This window comes from Diceros bicornis, chromosome 9 (genome assembly GCF_020826845.1).
Source record: "Diceros bicornis minor isolate mBicDic1 chromosome 9, mDicBic1.mat.cur, whole genome shotgun sequence".
NCBI classification, from domain to species: domain Eukaryota; kingdom Metazoa; phylum Chordata; class Mammalia; order Perissodactyla; family Rhinocerotidae; genus Diceros; species Diceros bicornis.
In genome coordinates, this window is record NC_080748.1 from 2014303 (window position 1) to 2031917 (window position 17615).

The 17615-nt window shown below is 50.2% G+C and overlaps 1 long non-coding RNA gene across 1 annotated transcript in view; it reads right to left on the reverse strand.

Moving 5' to 3' along the window:
* LOC131410033 (uncharacterized) overlaps nt 1-17615 on the reverse strand; it is a 48105-nt gene that overhangs the window by 12947 nt on the left and 17543 nt on the right. The window lies entirely within an intron of this gene.

Consider the following 17615-nt stretch of genomic DNA (forward strand, 5'->3'; position numbering starts at 1 on the left):
CTGGGTGCAGGTTCACCCTGCACAGTGGCTTGCTTCAACTTGCGGGAGCCCTGCTAGGCCCTCAGGTTTTCCCTCAAGGACAACGATGAACCTGCACCTCCTTTCCCATCTGCTTCACTCGCATGTTCCTTAGGTCCCCGGTGGCCTTCCTGGTGTCCTTTCTCCTGGGGCAGCCACGGACTTCAGCCCCCCCTTCTCAATCAGGTGGAAGATGGAGGGCACGGCCATGGCTTGAGCATGTAATACTGACCATCCAGCCTTTCCAAGAGCTTTTTTTGGTGAAACGTTCACTACAGACGAAAGAATGCTTAGTGGGGTCCAGTCATCCCTGTGAACAGCTTTTAACCACTGAACCAGACATTGAGCCCTTTATGTGGAGCCTGCAAGGATAAATGAAAAAGTAACTAGAAAGAAAGGATTAAATGTCTACCCCTAAAATAATCAAGTATAGAAACAAAACAAGTGTTTTTGGGAACACCGACACCTGTAGCCAATTTACCCATTTAAACCTTTAGTAAAGATTTAAGAAGCACCTTCTGCTTGCAAGTTATTACTGGAATAGAAAGATGAAAGACCCACTGTCTACCTTAAGAAACTGACCATCTAAGGCAGAGGAGGAAGAAAGGTGAATACCTCCTCCCAGGCTGTGGTAAGTGCCCTGTAGGGACACAGACACTCGGGCAGATAGCACAGGATGGCATCAAGACAACAGGAAAGGCTTCAGGAAGCCTCAGAAATAGTTCCTAGAAGCTCATGGCTACCCAACCCTCCTGCTGTCCATGGGCTAAAACGGCGAGGGTTGGTCCCCCTATTTCAAAGCCAGGCCAGGTGTCGGACAGCAGAGCCTCCCAGGCACTCAGCGGGGCGTCTGGCCCCAGCTCTGCTCAAGTAGCTGAGGTATGCAGGACTGCCGCCAGGAGAAGGTCAGCCCCAAGGGTTGTGGTTGCGTGTTCCTCCTGTCCTCCCCTTACCAGGAGGAAAGCTGTTCTCTGTACAAAGCAACAAGCCCCTGCAAGGTACTGACCAAGACACTTCATCATCTCTTCTCCTCATTAAGGTAAATTCTCTATTTAGACCAAACTCTGCACATGGGGGTTTGGGGGGTCTCTCTCAAGGGCTTTCTGCTCCACCTGAGGTCATCTAGCCCCCCTGAGTCCGCTGTGGACCAGACCAGGTGGATACTAGGTCCTCAGGGAGTTCCAAGCAACATGACCTTCTAACCTTTCTCAATGCTTTGTGACTAGTTACCAAAGGACCACCACCTCCTTTGCCCCCAGACCACGTTAAACAATGACACATGCCAAGAGCAACCTTCACTGCAGTGCTTTGCCTCATTCTCAAAAACAGTAACAAAACTTATGGGACACAGGCTCTGAAGGAACTGTCAAGAAAGCAGGGTGGCTGACCTCTGAAACAAGCTCACATTACTAGTTCTTTGGATAGATTGTAACAACTTCCGACTTAGAACAAACCACTGTAAACCTTCAATAATTCTACAGACAAGTGGCATTCAGCTCTTCCAAAATACAACAAGAACCTGCAATGCAAAACAAAAGGATCTGCCAGGAGATTTTCAAAGTAAAATGTGTTCAGTGCACTGTTTTGGGACCTCCAGTGCGGAGTCCGCAGGAAAGGACTCACTGAACTGGCTGATTTCCAGAAGCCCTCATGAAGGGAGCCAAGCCAGGGGACAGGCAAACTCCTCACCATGCTGTCGGAGCCCAAGGAAGAAGTGAAGAGAGAGCCCCTTCCCCGAGTCCCCAGGGTAAACCCCCGGGTGAGGAGTGGGCCACGCTCTCCACCACCCAGGATGCTGTCAAATGCAGAGTCCACTGTCAGATGCCTCTCCAGGACTCACCTCCAGTGCAGAGCCACCTTTCCCTGCACTGCCAGGACCCGTCTAGCAAGAGCATCTGGGAGGTGCGTCCATCCCGGAGGTACAAGCGGCTTTTGCTCAGCCACATTCCTGATCACAGAGATCAAGGCAGGCTCACTGCCATCAAAAGAGCAGAAAAGTCACAGCAAATGCCAGAAGATAGTGACCTAAGGAAGAGCGTTTCCAGAATACCCTGTTTCCCGACATTGTAGGCCTCAGCCCAAATCAATGGAGAGCACGGTGGTCATGGGGTGGGACTGAGAGGGTGGTGGAGGCCATAAGGTGGGTGCTGGTGGCCATGGGGAGGCCGTAGTGGCCCGAGGCACCCAGAGCAGAGATGGTGGCACAGACCAAGGCCACACAGTGCCCCGTGCTGACTCACCTGCTGGACCGGCCAGGAGGGCCTGAGCACAGAGTGCCGCCTGCCTCAGGCTGAACCTCGAAGCAGGCTGACCAGGCGGCAGGATGGCATTGTTTTTAATTCCTTTTTCTTTTCCTGGCAGCTGCAACGTAAATTTACTGAAATCTCAGTTTGGGAACGGTACAGTAGACTAGTAGGCAATATTTCAATGGTTTGTGGCATCTGGCCACTTAAACGTGAGGTGGCTGACTTCCAAAGGAGCATGTTCAGCAGATGTATTTCTGGTGACGTTTGTTTAAAAAAGATAAAGAATCAGACAGTGATGCACTGTTTGCTGGGGGCACACGGTGGGGGAAGGAATAGAATTATTTACTTCTCCATCTGTTCTCAGGTTATTACCGCTTACATACCTACGACCATTCCCAGGAGAGACTTGGTTAAGGTAGAAAACACAGTTTAATATCAGTCATATTACCTTAGATATGAAAGTCATCATGGTAAAGTCAGGAAAAGACATGCGATGAGTGGTAATGAGACACGGAAGGCTGCTTCAAAGTAGAAAAGGTGTTTGTGTTTGAAGGCCTCTGTTGATGCTGATAAGAACATGTACGGTATTTGTAGGATGGGGTGGGGAGTTTTCTTTCTAACATGATGCTGTGCGTCCTTTTAGGGCTGATTAATGGATCAGCCTCTCCTGGCCCCTGGTGTTCTTACAGATTCAGCCTCCCTTGCCCAAGGGTTAGGCAGTTCCTGGTAGTTTTTATAGTTATCCATTCATTAAGCTACATTTCTTATTGAGTGCAAGGTTTGGTTCATGCATTGTCCTAGACCCTGGTGCCAGAGAAGTGAGCAAAACACAAAAAGCATGCCCTGGGTGACGTTCTAGATGTGACACCAATGGTGTGGCTCATGTGGGAGAGTGATGTGTGCCAGGCTGGAGGGGGGTGGAGTTGTAGCCAGGAGGGCCAGGAAAGGTCTCACCGCAGAGGTAGATTTTGAACAAGCTCCAAAAGCAGTGCAGGAGGAAGAGCAAGTGGCCTGCTCTGGGAGCAGCAAGGAGGCCAGTGTGGCCAGGGCACAGCCGGTGACGGCAGCAGGAGCTGAAAGCAGAGTTGTGATTTTGGCCCAATCGTCGGCCCTTGTTGGTCATAACGAGGACTCGGGCATTGATTTATTCTGAATGAGATGGTGACCCTTTGGAAGGTTTTGAGAGCAGGAGTAACATGGCTGGACATAGGTTTAGCAGACTTGATCTGGCTGCTCTGTTGAGAACATACCACAGAGGGGCCGGGGCAGAGGCAAGGAGACCAGTTAGGGTGCTGTTGCAATAAGCCAGGCAAGAGGCCTTGGAGATGTAGGTCAGGGTGGGGAGAGGAGGTTGAATTCTGGGTGTGTTTGGAGATCGAGACAGTAGGACTGTGTACAGATGGGAAGTGGTGAGGGGTGGGGCTGGGGAGGGAGGACTTGAAGCCGGTGCTGAGTTTATGGCCTGAGTCAAGAAACTTAGCTGGGGAGACTTGGAGAGGTCCTGCTTGGTGGGGAGCTGTGGGAGTTTGGTTTTGGCTGAGTTGACTGTGAGATTTATAGTTTGTCTGTGGCTCTTTTCCACGAGAGGAGAGCAGAGAATGGCCACCTGGAATCTGTCGTATGAACTCCCTGTGCCCCTCCCAGGCTCCTTCCTGGCACAGACATCCTATGGGAAGGCCTTGGAGTGGAGGTTCCTCTGTGCCAACTTTCTTGGGTGTTCTGGCCTGTTTGCACTGCCCCTCCCTGGGTTTGTCACCTTGAAAAGATTTACTCACTTAGTGGAGCCTCAGGTTTTCAAAAGTTAAAGTTTATGTAATCAGTGGGCTTGAAAAGCAGTATAAAATATTTCCAAAGACGCAAGAAATAGGCAAATTTCAGAAAAAAAAAGATTCTAGTATTACATTGTATGTGTTAAAAATTCTTGTTTCCCTTTCTGCCTCCCCTGAGCGTGTGTAGTCATATTGTTAGTTCTGTTCTTTTCCTTGTGATGCAGTATTTTCAAATGGAATTCCAGGGCTTACAATTGCACAGCAAGTTGTAATATGATTAATTGTTTATAAAACAATGTCTTTCCACGGAAATAGTTAATTAACATTATTTTCTGAAAGTAATAAATACATGTGGCTTTTCTTGTTGAACTAGAAAAATGCTTTACAACTTTCTTCTCTCCTTTCCATTAAAGTGTAGGTTTGTGTGAATTTGCTGGATTCTTCAAACACTGGGTTTGCCATTTACAAGGTCACTGTGGTCCAAAGCAACGTGACTGGGAGCAGAGGCCTGGGGTCAGGGTCTCTAAGATAAGCCCCCCTTGAGCCTGCACAGAGAAGTACTTGAGGCCCACACGTTCCTCCTGGGTGTCCTCCCTGCTCCTACTCACTGCAGAAGGAGGCTTTCTGCTGAGAGAAGCTACAGAGCCCTGGAAAGCTGGGAAGGCACCTGCACAGGGGGAGGGAGTTGCTGCCCTTCCTGAGGTTGTCCCTTTGCTTCCCTTGAGCCTGTGTCTACACGTAGGGTGGAGTTTTGCACCCACAGTGTAGGGGCCCCGCAGAGTGTAATTTGTTCACATTGAGAAAGTCTGTGAATGTCAGGAGTTCTGTGTCTGGATTAGAGTTTATGAATTTAGGGTTCATTTGAGTTACAACATTAAACTGCATCCTGTCGAGAGTCTCCTCACTTGTGAGAGTGGAAGCTCAGAGAGGGAGCCCTTCTTTTCCTTCCCAGGCAGGGGAGGGTGTATGAGCTCCCAGAGTCCATTCCTGTGGCTGCTCAGGTATCGCCACCCTTCTGCACCAGGGACTGACCCACTCCAGGGCTTCTGTCTCTACCAGGAGAGTTTAGAATGTGTTTAACTTTCTGCATGTTGCTTTCCTTCTGTCCTGTGGGAAGCAGGCAGCTTATCTGTGCTGATCCCAATATTTGTGTTTCTTTGCTTTGGATTCCTGTATCGATTGAGCAGTGCAGCCCTATATTTCTGGTTTCCCTTAGCTCTTTGTAATTTTATTTCCTGTATGAGAAATAACATTTTGAGTTTCTTGGGATTAAAAATGTGAATTGATGGAGAGATATAATGTCAGTAAGGCAAGAAAATTGTAGAACTAAATAGAGTTTTTGTTTTTAGGCAAAAGAATCTCAAGATGTGAAATGAATGTGTTGAAGTTTTCAGGTGCATTTTCATTTTTACATCAGTGTTTGCATGTGCTTGTCCCTAGAGAACATTGAGATTTAAAAAGCTAAAACAATGGAATTTCTATTTTAATTGATGTGAAGAAAATTAATCAAACTAATCCCACTATGTTTAAGGAGCTAATCCCAAACCCCTCTTGCATTATAATGTGCCACTGACTCTTGAAAATCCTGCCTGTGTGAGACGCAGTGGAGGACAAACTAGGATGCAGCTTGTCCTTTTACTTAGCGAGAGATATGAAAATGTCATTTCGTATGGTTACTCTTTTGTAACCGTTAGTGTGCTAAAGGAATTAAATCTTAGAATGGTTTCCTATGTACAGAAGTTTAAATTAAAGAAAAGCTATGAAATGGGAAAACATGGTATGTGTAAATTTCTCTATTTATATTAGATAAATCTGTAAGATAGAAAAGTCTAACCTCAGAAGAGTCACTGCCAACACTTCTGGGTCCCCTCCAGCCACCCCCAGTGCACAGTTCTGATCATTCTTGAGCTTCCTGTTGGTGTTTCTTTCTATAAAAACAAGCCATTGTGAATGCATATTTTTGTACGCATGTTTGTCCTTGTAATGAGCGGTCAGACTCCGCACTTTTTGATATATGCTGACAACTTATGCCTCTCCTCTCCCTCTTCCTCTCGTGTCCACACCTGGACAAGCTGAGGAACAAGTCCGGAGGCTCTGTTCTCTGACATTGGCTTTGGATCCAACCACACAATCCCTGTCTGTGTGCAGAAGTCTTGCCCTGGTCTCAGCCCTGGCAAAGATTTTTCGCTTTGACCAAACTTTAGTCAGGCCCCTGAACCTTCTTGTATGCCTGTCTGTGCACTTCCTTGTAAAATCCAGTTTTAGCAACAACCTTGCAAAGTCAGTTTAACCAGAACCCACACACGAATGTCTGATCACACTTGAGATCTGCTCAGGCTCCTCCTCCTCCTCCACCATCCCTCAGGTGGTGTCTGATCACTCTGGTAAGAATCCTATTAGGTCAGGTTAGCCAGAAACCCCAACACTTGACTTTCTCTTAGTAATTTTCCATCCCCTGACCCCCACCATGCTGCCTGGCTGTGAAAACCCACTTGCCCATGCTGCATTTAGAGTCGAGCCCAACCTCATTTCTCCCCCGCTGTGAATCACATCACAGGGGTCTCTGCGTATCACAGTGGTTCTGAATAAAATATGTGTTACCATCTTTGACAAATTTCATTGAAGATTTTTTGTTTAAAACCCCAAACCACAATAAAAACCCAGGCCAGGCTCCTTTCTTTGCTCCCTCAAGCCATTTCAGAGCTGCATGTGATTCTGGCCCTGCTCTCCTCAGAGACCTCTATTATGCGAGTCATAAGACTTTTCCTAACGTCTGTGTGTGTGTGGAGGGGGGCACACACCAGCATCAGTCTCCGCATGGGAATCACAGCACTTGCCAGTGAGCAGTCATATTTTGAAAGGAATCTCTTTCTCTGAGTAGTAGGTCTCAACAGTGGACTCAAAATATTCAGTGAACCATGTAGTAAACAGATGTGCTGTCATCTGGGCTTTGTTCTTCCATTTGAGAGTTGACTTTAACTTAAAGTTACCAGATACATTACCCTTAACAAGAGAGTGAGCCTGTACAAAGGCCTGGGGGTGGATTGGATGGGGAGGAGAGAGAACAGGATCAGTTAGAGGGACCAGAGGTCAGAGTGTGAGAGAGGAGTTGGAGAAGGGGCCAGAGCAGTCGGTAACAACACAGCAGCCAGGTCAAGGCCCTGTGCACCATGTCTGGGAGTCAGGATCTTCTAATAGCAGTCAGTGGGGGAGCCCCACTTTTGCTTGGATCTCTGGGGGACAAGAAGACAGTGTCTTACCACGTCTGACTGTCCACAGCTACCAGACCCTGGCCAGGGAGCGTGAAGCACTGATGCAGGAGTACCTGCACCTGCTGCAGATCGTGGAGGCGAGAAGACAGTGGCCAAGCAGCTACGGCAGCAGATCGAGGATGGGGAGATCAATATCGAGCGGCTGAAGGCAGAGGTGACTGCTGGCTAGGGGTGCAGAGGAGGCTGGCCAGGGGACACAGGGCACAGGCCCAACACCTCACACTCCAGGCTCCTGCAGGACCAGGGGGCACATGACGAGCAGGGGGAGCAGCTTCCAGTCACAGCTATGCCAGCCTCGAAACTTAAATTTAGTGATGCTGGCAGAGTGGGAAGGGCTTTAGTTAGATCTGAGTTCAGATCCTACCTCTGCCACTTGACAGTTGCAACCTGGAGTACATCCCCCCATCCTCTGTGCCTCCCTTCCTTCATCTATACAACAGCCTTTTTATACTTGCCTGGCCAGGTTGTGAGGATTGAGTGAGGTTATTTATGGGCGAGTTTTTAGTTACTTTTCTGATGACCACATTGACTAAGCATTCCCACATTATCAGCTGGAGTCCAGGGACACAGAGTCCCGGGTAGGTCGTCATAGTGTGGGATCCTGGCTCAGTTCCAAGCATTCGTTCCTTCTGCCTGTTGTAAGAGCTCCTACAGGGGCTTACCGCGCATGAGTCTGGAGGCCACGCTGCTCCTAGGTTAAGCCTTGTAGAAATTCACTACTCAAACTGTGGTCCATGAAGCAAGAGCATGTTGGAAATGCAGAATCTCAGGCCCTGCCCAGACCTCCAGAATCAGAATCTGCACTTTCACAACATCCCAGTCGATTGCCATTTACATTAAAGCTTGGGAGGCGCTGGCTCTCTGTCCCTTAGATGCCCCTCACCAGCTGTCTACCCCAGCGCCGAATGATCTGATTGCCTCTCCCCCCTCATCTCACCATGCTCACCAGATGTTCAGAGCCATTTGGCCACATCACACAAGGACCGTGGACTCTGAGCTGAGGATGGGAAAATGGAAACATAGATTCTAACGAGGGTTGGCTGCATGATTTGTAGGGCCTGATGCAAGGGAAAAATGCAAGGCCCTGGGTGGAGTCGGGGAAGTCGACCTCTCCTTCTCACAGCCCACCAACCCACCCATGGCAGACAGGCGACCCCCCAATTTCAACCTCCAACCTCCTCTAACCTCTGTGCCATGATACAATTGGTACCTAGATGAGGGGTGGGTAAGATGCCCATGCTGAGTCACCCACCTAGTGCCAGACACTGTCTTCTCACTCTGCCCTGAGACACCATCGGGTGTGCACTGCACTCACCCTTTCTGCACTTACCCCGAGGCCCCTGCAGAGGGTGGAGGGTGACTCACAGTGGGAGGTGTGTCTTCCTGGCTGACTCAACCCATTTCCTCCCAGACAGAGGGTAGACGAGGTCATGGGTTCTGGGGTGCCGGCGTTTGGGGAGCGAGCAGCTGAGAAACCATCCCAGGGAGGCAGCAGGAGGCAGTAACACATGAGGGCTGAGGCTCCACGCCCCTGGGGAGTGCTCCATTGTTCCATCAGATGTTACTCGTGAAAACAAATTCAAAGAGAAATGATTAAGAACTTCAGGGTGGCAACTGCAGAACTTGAAGCCCCAAGCATGGGGCCTTCTGAGCACAGGACCCCATCACACGCCCTTGAAGCCAGCTCTGCCTGGAATGTTCAAAGATCCAAAGTTTCCAATTCCACCTTATGGTACCGTTGCCAAGCTCTGAACTAATGGTCACATCAGCTTGGAACTTGAGCTTGAACAAAAGTTTAAGATTCCACACACCTCCTCTACCCTGCATCAGGCACTGTCAGACAAGCTTCCTTAGTCAGTCCCCATAGCCATCTTCATAGGATCAAAAGATGAAGCAGGTTCAGAGAACTCAAGTCACCTGCCCAAGCTCACACAGCTGGGAGGTTGCAGAGCCAGGACTAGAACCCAGGTCTGAGTGTCTACTTGCCAGTCTTGCCACTCGTAGCCTCTTCTCACATGGCTCCTGGGATGAGGGCTTGTCCCATGTCTAAACCATCTGGTTCATTCTGAGATCTATCCTAGCCCTACACATATCCCTGAAGCCAAGTTGAGTCCTTGTTAGGGACCAGGGAATAGGTCTAGGGACCAGCACCAGATTAGTGGCTTCATGATCAAGGGTGTCATTCATTCACTCAATCACTCGTTCACTAACTGCCTAAGATCAGCTGACCACTGCCTCATCCTCTGCCCCAGGCTCCTCTTTCCCCATCACTTTGGGCTCCAGCCAGTGTCCCTTGTCATGATCTGTGCACCTCTTGGCCTTGGCACATGCTGGGGCTTCTGTTTGGAGTGCTCCTGCCACCCCCACGCTTTCTTGCCTGGTGGAATCCTACCAAGCTCGAATGCCTCCTCCTGGGGACTCTCATCACAGAATGTGCTCCACGTCCCCTGCTCCCTCGGCTTTCCCACCCTCAGCATGCCACGTCAGAGCCAGGTCCTTGGGTGTCTGTCCTCCATCCAGCCTGGTGGGACCTCCTTGAAGGCAGGAGTGTCCTTTATCACTGTGTCCCTTCTGCCTCGCACATAGTAGGTACTCTGTAGGGGCTTGATGAATGAATGGACATCAGGCTCTGTGGTAGGCAGTAAGAGATGGAAGTTTCTACACTTAAGGTCTGATTGTGGTAAAGTGTGACTGGCACCATAATAGAGCTTTCGGTGTGAACCCAGGTAGAAAATGAGTCACTTTATGGCCAAAGAGGGTGCGGGTTCATGTCGCATATGACCTTGAAAGGTTTCGGGGGTTGATAGGCCAGAGAAGGGGTGGGTGCAAAGGGCAGGGCCCTCTCTGGTGTTGGAGAGCACCAAACTGGTCAGTTTTGAGTGAAAGTGTGTGTGTGTGTGTGTGTGTGTGTGTGTGTGTCAGTGTGGCAGCAGAGGCCTTTTTGGTGGGAATTTGGAACAATGTTTCCAACTGAGTACATTACTCTCCAGGGCAAACGATTTCTTTAAACAAGACTTTAAAAGATCAGCTTGGTAAAGCTTTCTGGCTATAGTCTCTCTCTTTCTCTCTCTCTCTCTCTAACACACACACACACACACACACACACACACACACACACACACACACATAAACATCCTGCAGGGCAGAGGGCAGCTGTGTGCTCTGGAGGGGCTCCAGGAAGGTGAAACAGAGCACATTTCCCAGGAAGTAGGCCATCAGGTAGGCAGGAGGCGCCAAGGAGACAAGTAAGTGATGAGTGACGCCCATGACAAAGACAGAGTGTCTTAGAACGTCAGAGCTGGGAGGGATCTGAGAACTCTGATGTCCACAGAAGAGGAAGGGACTTATCCAAGGTCACTCCAAGGTCACTTCCAGCGCTGGAATCCAGGCTTAACCTTGGGTCTCCTGGCTTTAGATCCTTGACCTGTACCTGCCGCACAACTGATTCCTTCCTTGCTGGGGAGATGGGCCATCTAAAAGGTGCATGTTCAGGAACCACTGTGTCACCTGGATGGCGTCAAGCTCTCATGGTCCACCTGATAGCCAGAAAACTTCCTCAAACCCCATCCCACATATTCCTGAGGATTTTCAGGGTCTTCCATTTTCCTAGCCATGTCTGGTTTCCAATTCTGCCCTCCTGACTTCTAATATCACTTCTCACAGTGGCTGTCTTCACTCAGTCTTGACTGCTCCTTGTCCCCGTGTGGTCACTCCACGTGCCCATCAGGTGGAGCTAGATTCTGCTGCAATTACAAACAGCCTCCGAATCTCAGTGGCATAAACAACAAAGATTGCTTTCTCTCTCACATTGTGTGTCCATTGTGTGCTCTGCTCCACAACATTCTCACTCAGAGACAGGGACTCAGTCTGATGGGGCTCCACCATCAGGAAATTCACCAGTCCCATGGCAGGGGAAGGATCATGACAAATCATGCCTGATAGCTCTGCTCATGTTTCACTGGACAAAGTGAGTCACATGATCACACCCGGACTTCAGGGTCCTGGGCTGTACAGTCCTGCCTTGTACCAGGAGGAGAACCAGAGTATCCAGGAAAGCCCTAATGACACCCAACTGGCTCCTCCTTCAGACCCCAAGCCCCTGACACCAGCCAAGTATGGACCAGACTTTCTGAATGGTTTAGATACAGTCAAGGGGTTTTCCAGTACTGAAACAGAAAACAGCTTAAATGTGAATAGAAGACATACCTGACCTCCTGTCACTCAGCCTTTCCTGCTACAGGGATTTCTTGCTGACCTCCTCTCCTCACACTGGCCTCTCTCCACACGCTCCCAACTGCCATTTTGTTGGTGGTGGGGGTGTTCATAATCCCTCTATCTGCCAAGACCCTCGTCCCTGTCCAGTGATGTGCTGGAGCTGGCTCATACCAACTTGCAAGTCACTTGTGAAATTTTCAAGAATCTTGTAAGCTTGTTATTCACCCTTCGGTAGCTTAAAATGGGCCAAGGTAGGAATGTTTACACCATGGAAATCGGCCGGTGCTACCAGTCAGAGTTTTTATTTGAGAGAGCTGGTGGTTAATCATTTAACAATATACGATTCTCTATACCTTTTTTCAGGACCAGCTAAATACTTTGCTGGGCCCAGTGCAAAATGAAAGTGCAGTGCTCTTAAGAATTTCAGGGCAGCAACAGCGAAGCTTTAAACCAGGTATTAGGCCCTTCTAAGCGGGCTGTTCACAGGTCACACTTCGAGGACATCGGCCCTGTCTCTACTCCCTCTATATTCTCCAGCCCTGGAGCCTCCACCCATAGCCATCTCTTCCTAGAGGTAATGGGAGATGACACATAAACAAAAGTCTGCACAAAATTTATTAAGCAAAACTATCCAGCTTTGCTCAGTCTCTTCTCTCCCACCTAACAGACCTCTTGGACCTCATCTTTTGTAACCAGAAAGCTCCAAGGACCATCTAAAACAAAGGGAGCATCCTCCTCTGAGAAGAATCCTCCCCTCCTCTAGAATCTTCAGTTTGGCACCATTTCATTGTTTTAATAGCTATTTTTCTCCCATTTATGATTGGAAGTAAGTTGGGACTGCTCAAGCAACCCTAGAAGGCAGGGTAGGAGTTTAGAGATGGTCGTGGTATTTTCCTGGCTTGGAAGCACTCAGAATCCTGGAAGCCTGACTCTGCAAGAAACTGCAGAGATCTTAATTCAGAGTTTAAGGTAAAACTGTAGCCGAGGAATCAGGTTTGCAAACCAACTTTGTCATGGAGAGGGCCGCCTTGACCCCTCCCCAGTCAGCCCCTCTGCAGGGCCCACTCTGTGCCTTGAGTCCTGTTTCCCATGTTCCTCCTGCCATCCCCACCCCTGCTGCCCTGCACTCAACACCCTGTCGTACTCTGCATCTTTGTTCACACCATCCCCTCTGCTCCAATTCCTTCCATTCTATAACACACCTGCTGGGCTCCTTTTTGTGTGTGTGAGCAAGATCAGCCTTCAACAAATATCCACGCCAATCCTCCTCTTGATGCTGAGGAAGACTGGCCCTGGGCTAACATCTGTGCCCATTTTCCTCCACTTTTATATGGGATGCCACCACAGCATAGCCTGACGAGCGGTGCATGGGTGCAGGCCCGGGATGAGAACCCCAGGCCGCCAGCAGCAGAGCGTGTGCACTTGACCACTACACCACAAGGCCAGCCCAATTGGGCTCCTTTTTTGTCCTGCTAATCCTCTGGGTAGCGCTTGTGGCTTCCATGGTGAGACCCTCCCACAGCAGGAGGTGTGCACCTCTGGTCTGGCCTCACCTTGTTGGAGTATAAGTTACCTCTGTGGGTATCTGACCCGCTTCTTAGGCTGGAAGCTCCTCCAGGGAAGGGATCTGACTTATCCACCTCTGGCTGTGTTTCACCCGTGCCCAGGATGGTGCCCACCACAGAGACTCCATCAGGACATGCTGACAGGATTGGCACAAAGGGAGACAGAGATGGGCATCTCTTAGGCTTGGAACAGGTCAGAGGGAATCGAGAATGAAGGAGAGAGAACTGAGTTGTGTGGCAGCTGTTTAAAAAGAAAGAAGTAAAGAGATCTTTAGCAAAACCTTGACTGCTAACAAAAGAGAGAAAACCATGGACTAATTCCTCCGTCAATGACTGCACTGACTAAAGGAATTCTGGATTAAAGACACTGTCTCTAGAGAGGGGAGTGGGGTGGGGCAGGAGCCAACGAGCAGTGCACCTAAGGGGTGTGGCAAACAAGGGTTCGACTGTGATGGGCCAAGAAGGCCAGACTGTGGGGTGGCAAGTGGGCAGGGCTCAGCTGAGATGCCAGGCATTGGGCCAGGTTGGGCAGCCAGAGCTAGACTGTAGCCAGAGAGTTGGGGTATAAGCCAAAGTCCCAACTCTCCATGACCATCGTTGACAAAGGTCAACTGAGCAGGCTTGGATGTTAGCCAAGCCAACCCAGATCCAAAGCAAATGCATCCCGAGAAGGGACCTGCAGGATAAGGGAAAGGCAGCCTCTGCGAGGTCAGTGGGGCTGGCGCTCCTCCCGCCAACCTAACACTGGCTCGTAGCAGGGGTGGGCCGTGTCCCAAGGCTTCTGCAGGGTCCGCAGGCTCACAGCTTTCCAGAGCTTTGCCCACCCGGCCCGATCCTTAAATTAGGCTCCCAGACTGCCAGTGCTACTTTTGCAGGGAGCAGAGAGCCTGACCTGACTGCATCTGGTTTTTGCTCTGGTCCCTGGGGAGTAGGTGTCCTGTAGATGTCTCTGAGAAGAGCGCCATCAGTTTAACATACAGACTACATTTACACACACACACACACACACACCCTGCCATCCTAAAGAGAAAAGAATACCGCGTGCAAATCCCAGAACTGGCCAAGAGAGCAGACTGGGATGGGGGTGCTGACATGAGGGCAGTGAGGGTGCTGACTGGGCACCCACGAGTCTCTGAGCTCTCCACAAGCGTGTGTGTGTGAGTCCCTTAGCTCTTTAGAGTTCAGATCCAAGAACAGCCATTATTTCATGTGCCAAGGTTCTCAGAGAATTGAAAAAACAGAAAAGCCTGCATCAGCCCTGAATATTTCTCCATTAGATATTTTCAGCAGCTCTTCAAGCACAGGCCGGGGTAGTTTTAGCAACCCGAAAGTGGAGATTGGGTAACTGTCCCATTTTGCTCTCAAAGTGCTCCATAGGCTCAATGGTCAGAGCCCATTCATCCTGCAGTTCAGCAAGTGGTCTTGAGGGGACAAAGCCACATGCCCTGAAAAAGGAGGCGAGTTGGCTCTGTGGCATGTTTGTGATTTCCTGAGCTACTATCTTTGGACGTCTGCCACACAGCTCAGGGTTGTCTCTGCGCCCACTCAGCACCTTCTACCCCCTGCTCTTATTGTACTCAGTGAGACCCCAGGGTGGGGGTTGGCCCTCAGTGCACAAACAGCTGGGAGAGGGCACAGTCCCCTGTGACAGCTCCCCAAGGAGGACAACACCAGGGACCTCCAACAGCCAAAGTGCTGGGTCATCACAGAGAGATGGAGCAGAGAACACACGTGGAGACAGGGACCAGGGAGGGGCATCTGATGTGGCAGAGAAAGACAGAGACCACTGCAGGAAGAGGGGGACAGGCTTCTAGGCTGGGGCTGCCCTGACTCCCAGGGGTTTCACTCTTTCTCTCTGAGCCTGTTTGCCTGTCCACAAATGGGGTGTATGACAGAGTCCCTTTGGCTTCCATTCTGTCGTTCAGCTCAAATCCCAGACACATTGGGGAGGTTCCCAGGTCTCCAGGGTGGTAGGAGCTGAGGGTGTTGAGCAGGGGCACAGGAGGAACAGTTGGGAGGGGAGGGGGCTGCAGGAAGTAGCAAAAGTCTCTCTGGCATCCTTACAGCTCATCCTAGGAGAGGAGACTCGGGCTGTGTTCTGGAGCTGGCTGGCCGGGTAGCATGGGCGGGGAAAAGGGTGCTGGGAGGGGAGCCACAGCAACGTGGCTGGAGGGTGCTCAGAGACCCATTACCCAGCCTGGTGCTAAGCTGCCAGTGAGGAGGCATGATCCCCAGGGCTCTTTAGGTGGTGACAGGGCACGTGCTTGGGAGAATCTGGGTGTTTTTGCTTTTCTAAGTTTTCCCCCAAAAGGGGGTGGTGGAGAGCTAGCATTTACTAAGCACCTTCTCTGCACCAAGCCCTCAAATTTTCCCATTACATACAGGGGTGACCTCATTTCACCTTCATATTTTACGGCAAAGGCCTGAGGTTCAGAGATGTTAGGCATCTTGCTGGAGGTCACACAGCTGAGAAGCAGCATAAGGAGGATTTGAGCCTGCTCTGCGTGGGTCTCAAGCCCTAGCTCTTTTCACATCATCAGTGGCATTTCCTCTGAATTCTCCAGAGCCCTGAGTTCCTCTAAGATCCCTTAGGGTTACCCCAGCAGGTGGGCACTGAGGGTGCCAGGAGGGCTGGCAGTGAGAGCAGCTCCCGTCCTCTGCCAGCTTCTGAGGCGTGTGACCCATGTTTACAAAAGTCTGTGTTTGGTTTAGTGGTCTGCTGTCACCATCTTGAAATTTTGTCATTTTTTAAAGAAGGGGTCCTGCATATTTTCTCTGCACTGGGCCTCACAAGTTACATAGTCCATCCCGCTGATGGGGTTTTCACATAAGGTGTCACTTGAGAAAGGTGTTTGCTGCTAGAGTCCCACCGGTGGTGGCAGCCCCTGCCCTCTCCCTGGTCCCCTCAGCTCTGCTGGACTTGGGGGTGAGGGCCCCTTGGAGGGGCAGGAACTCCGTGGCCAGAGCTTACCCTGTGCCTCCTCTGTCAGTGAGGCCATCGTGTGTTTGCACCAGATCTCTACCAAGGGCTGAAGGCCTGCGTCTCCAGCTGGCCCTCTGGGGCCTGGATGAGCAGGCAGCCCTGGCAGAGGTCCCCAGGCCTCCTGCTCCGGCCTCCACCTGAGAAGTCCCTCTCCAGGGCCCACTCCTCCAGGCTGGCGGCACTTCCATCCACCCCGAGTGTAACAGTGGCCCCTTAAAAACACAGAATCCCTCAGAGGGAGCAGAAGAGGAAAGACAAGTTGGCAAAAGCTGTTTTTCTAGGAGGAAGAGATATATTTTTAGTTTCTTATCTACATTTCCCTTTCAAAAATAATATATATGAACCCATTCGAGAAAATCTGACAATCTAGAGAAGCAGAAAATGTTAAAAGCTGTATCAACCATAGTTCTGTTTCTCAAAGATAACCACTGTAAACACTTTGTTGTGTTTTCTTCAAATTTTTTCTATGCACAGATCTTGGGATTTTTCCCCGTTTTATTTACATAATGTCACACATATGAATATTGAATTTGAATCGTAATGTGTTTTTTTTTTTTTACTTAAGATTGTAGCACAATTGTTTTCTCATGCTGAAAGTATGCTTTTTGATGGCTGTATGATGCCCCAGTACCTGTGAGCATGCCATCATCCATGCAGCCATCTCCCATCCTTGGCTCTTAGAGTTGTTGCAAATTTTTGTTACTAGAAACACTCATCTCTGCATCTGAAATGTTCATATGAGAGAGCGTCTCCTTGGGACAGGTTTCCAAAAGTAGAATGACTGAAACAAAAGGTAGAAGCACGGTCAAGGCTCCCACTCCGTCCACCCTGCGTCACTGCTCTCCGAGCGGGGTGAACCGCCCTGACGGCCCCGAGGGCTGCACAGCAGGACCCCTGCATTGCGCCTCTCCCACACTGAGTGTGACATTTTGTTTTTCACTTTCCCTAAGTCAGAGAGCCCCACTTTCCCCCAAGGTCACAATGGGAATCGGCCCTAGAAAGACGAGGTCTGCACTTCCTGTAGTTACGTGGTTGAAGGTGCCGTCCCTTGGGTAGTGGAATGCCCTGTGTAAGCTCCCACTTAGAGTTTATCGCAAAGGAGGCATGCTTCTCTTTTTCAATGGAGTTTATAAGCAGAGGTTTCAGTGGACCCATCCCTGCCAATCAAGTACTGAAGGGCAGTACTTTGGGGAGATTGGCTGGGCTTTTGGGGGCTGGAAGGCAGGGGACTGTGTTTCCAAGAGGTTGGGACAGAGCAGGCCAGCAGCAGACCCAAGTTGCTGAACCTTGGGTGGCATGGAAGGACAGGGACACGTGGATAAGTGGACAGGCAGCTGAGGGGACGAGACTCGGGAGGGCATGTCATGTGGGGGAAGCACTGGAATGGGAGACTCAGGAGACCTGGTTCCAAGCCAGCTACTGACTCACCTTATGACCTCGGATGGGTCACTTCTGTCACTGGAGGGGCACTCTGGGAGGAAGGCCTCATGGGGGGGAAAGGGCCAAGGGGGATGTGGAGCTGCAATTCACTTACCACAGAGACCTCA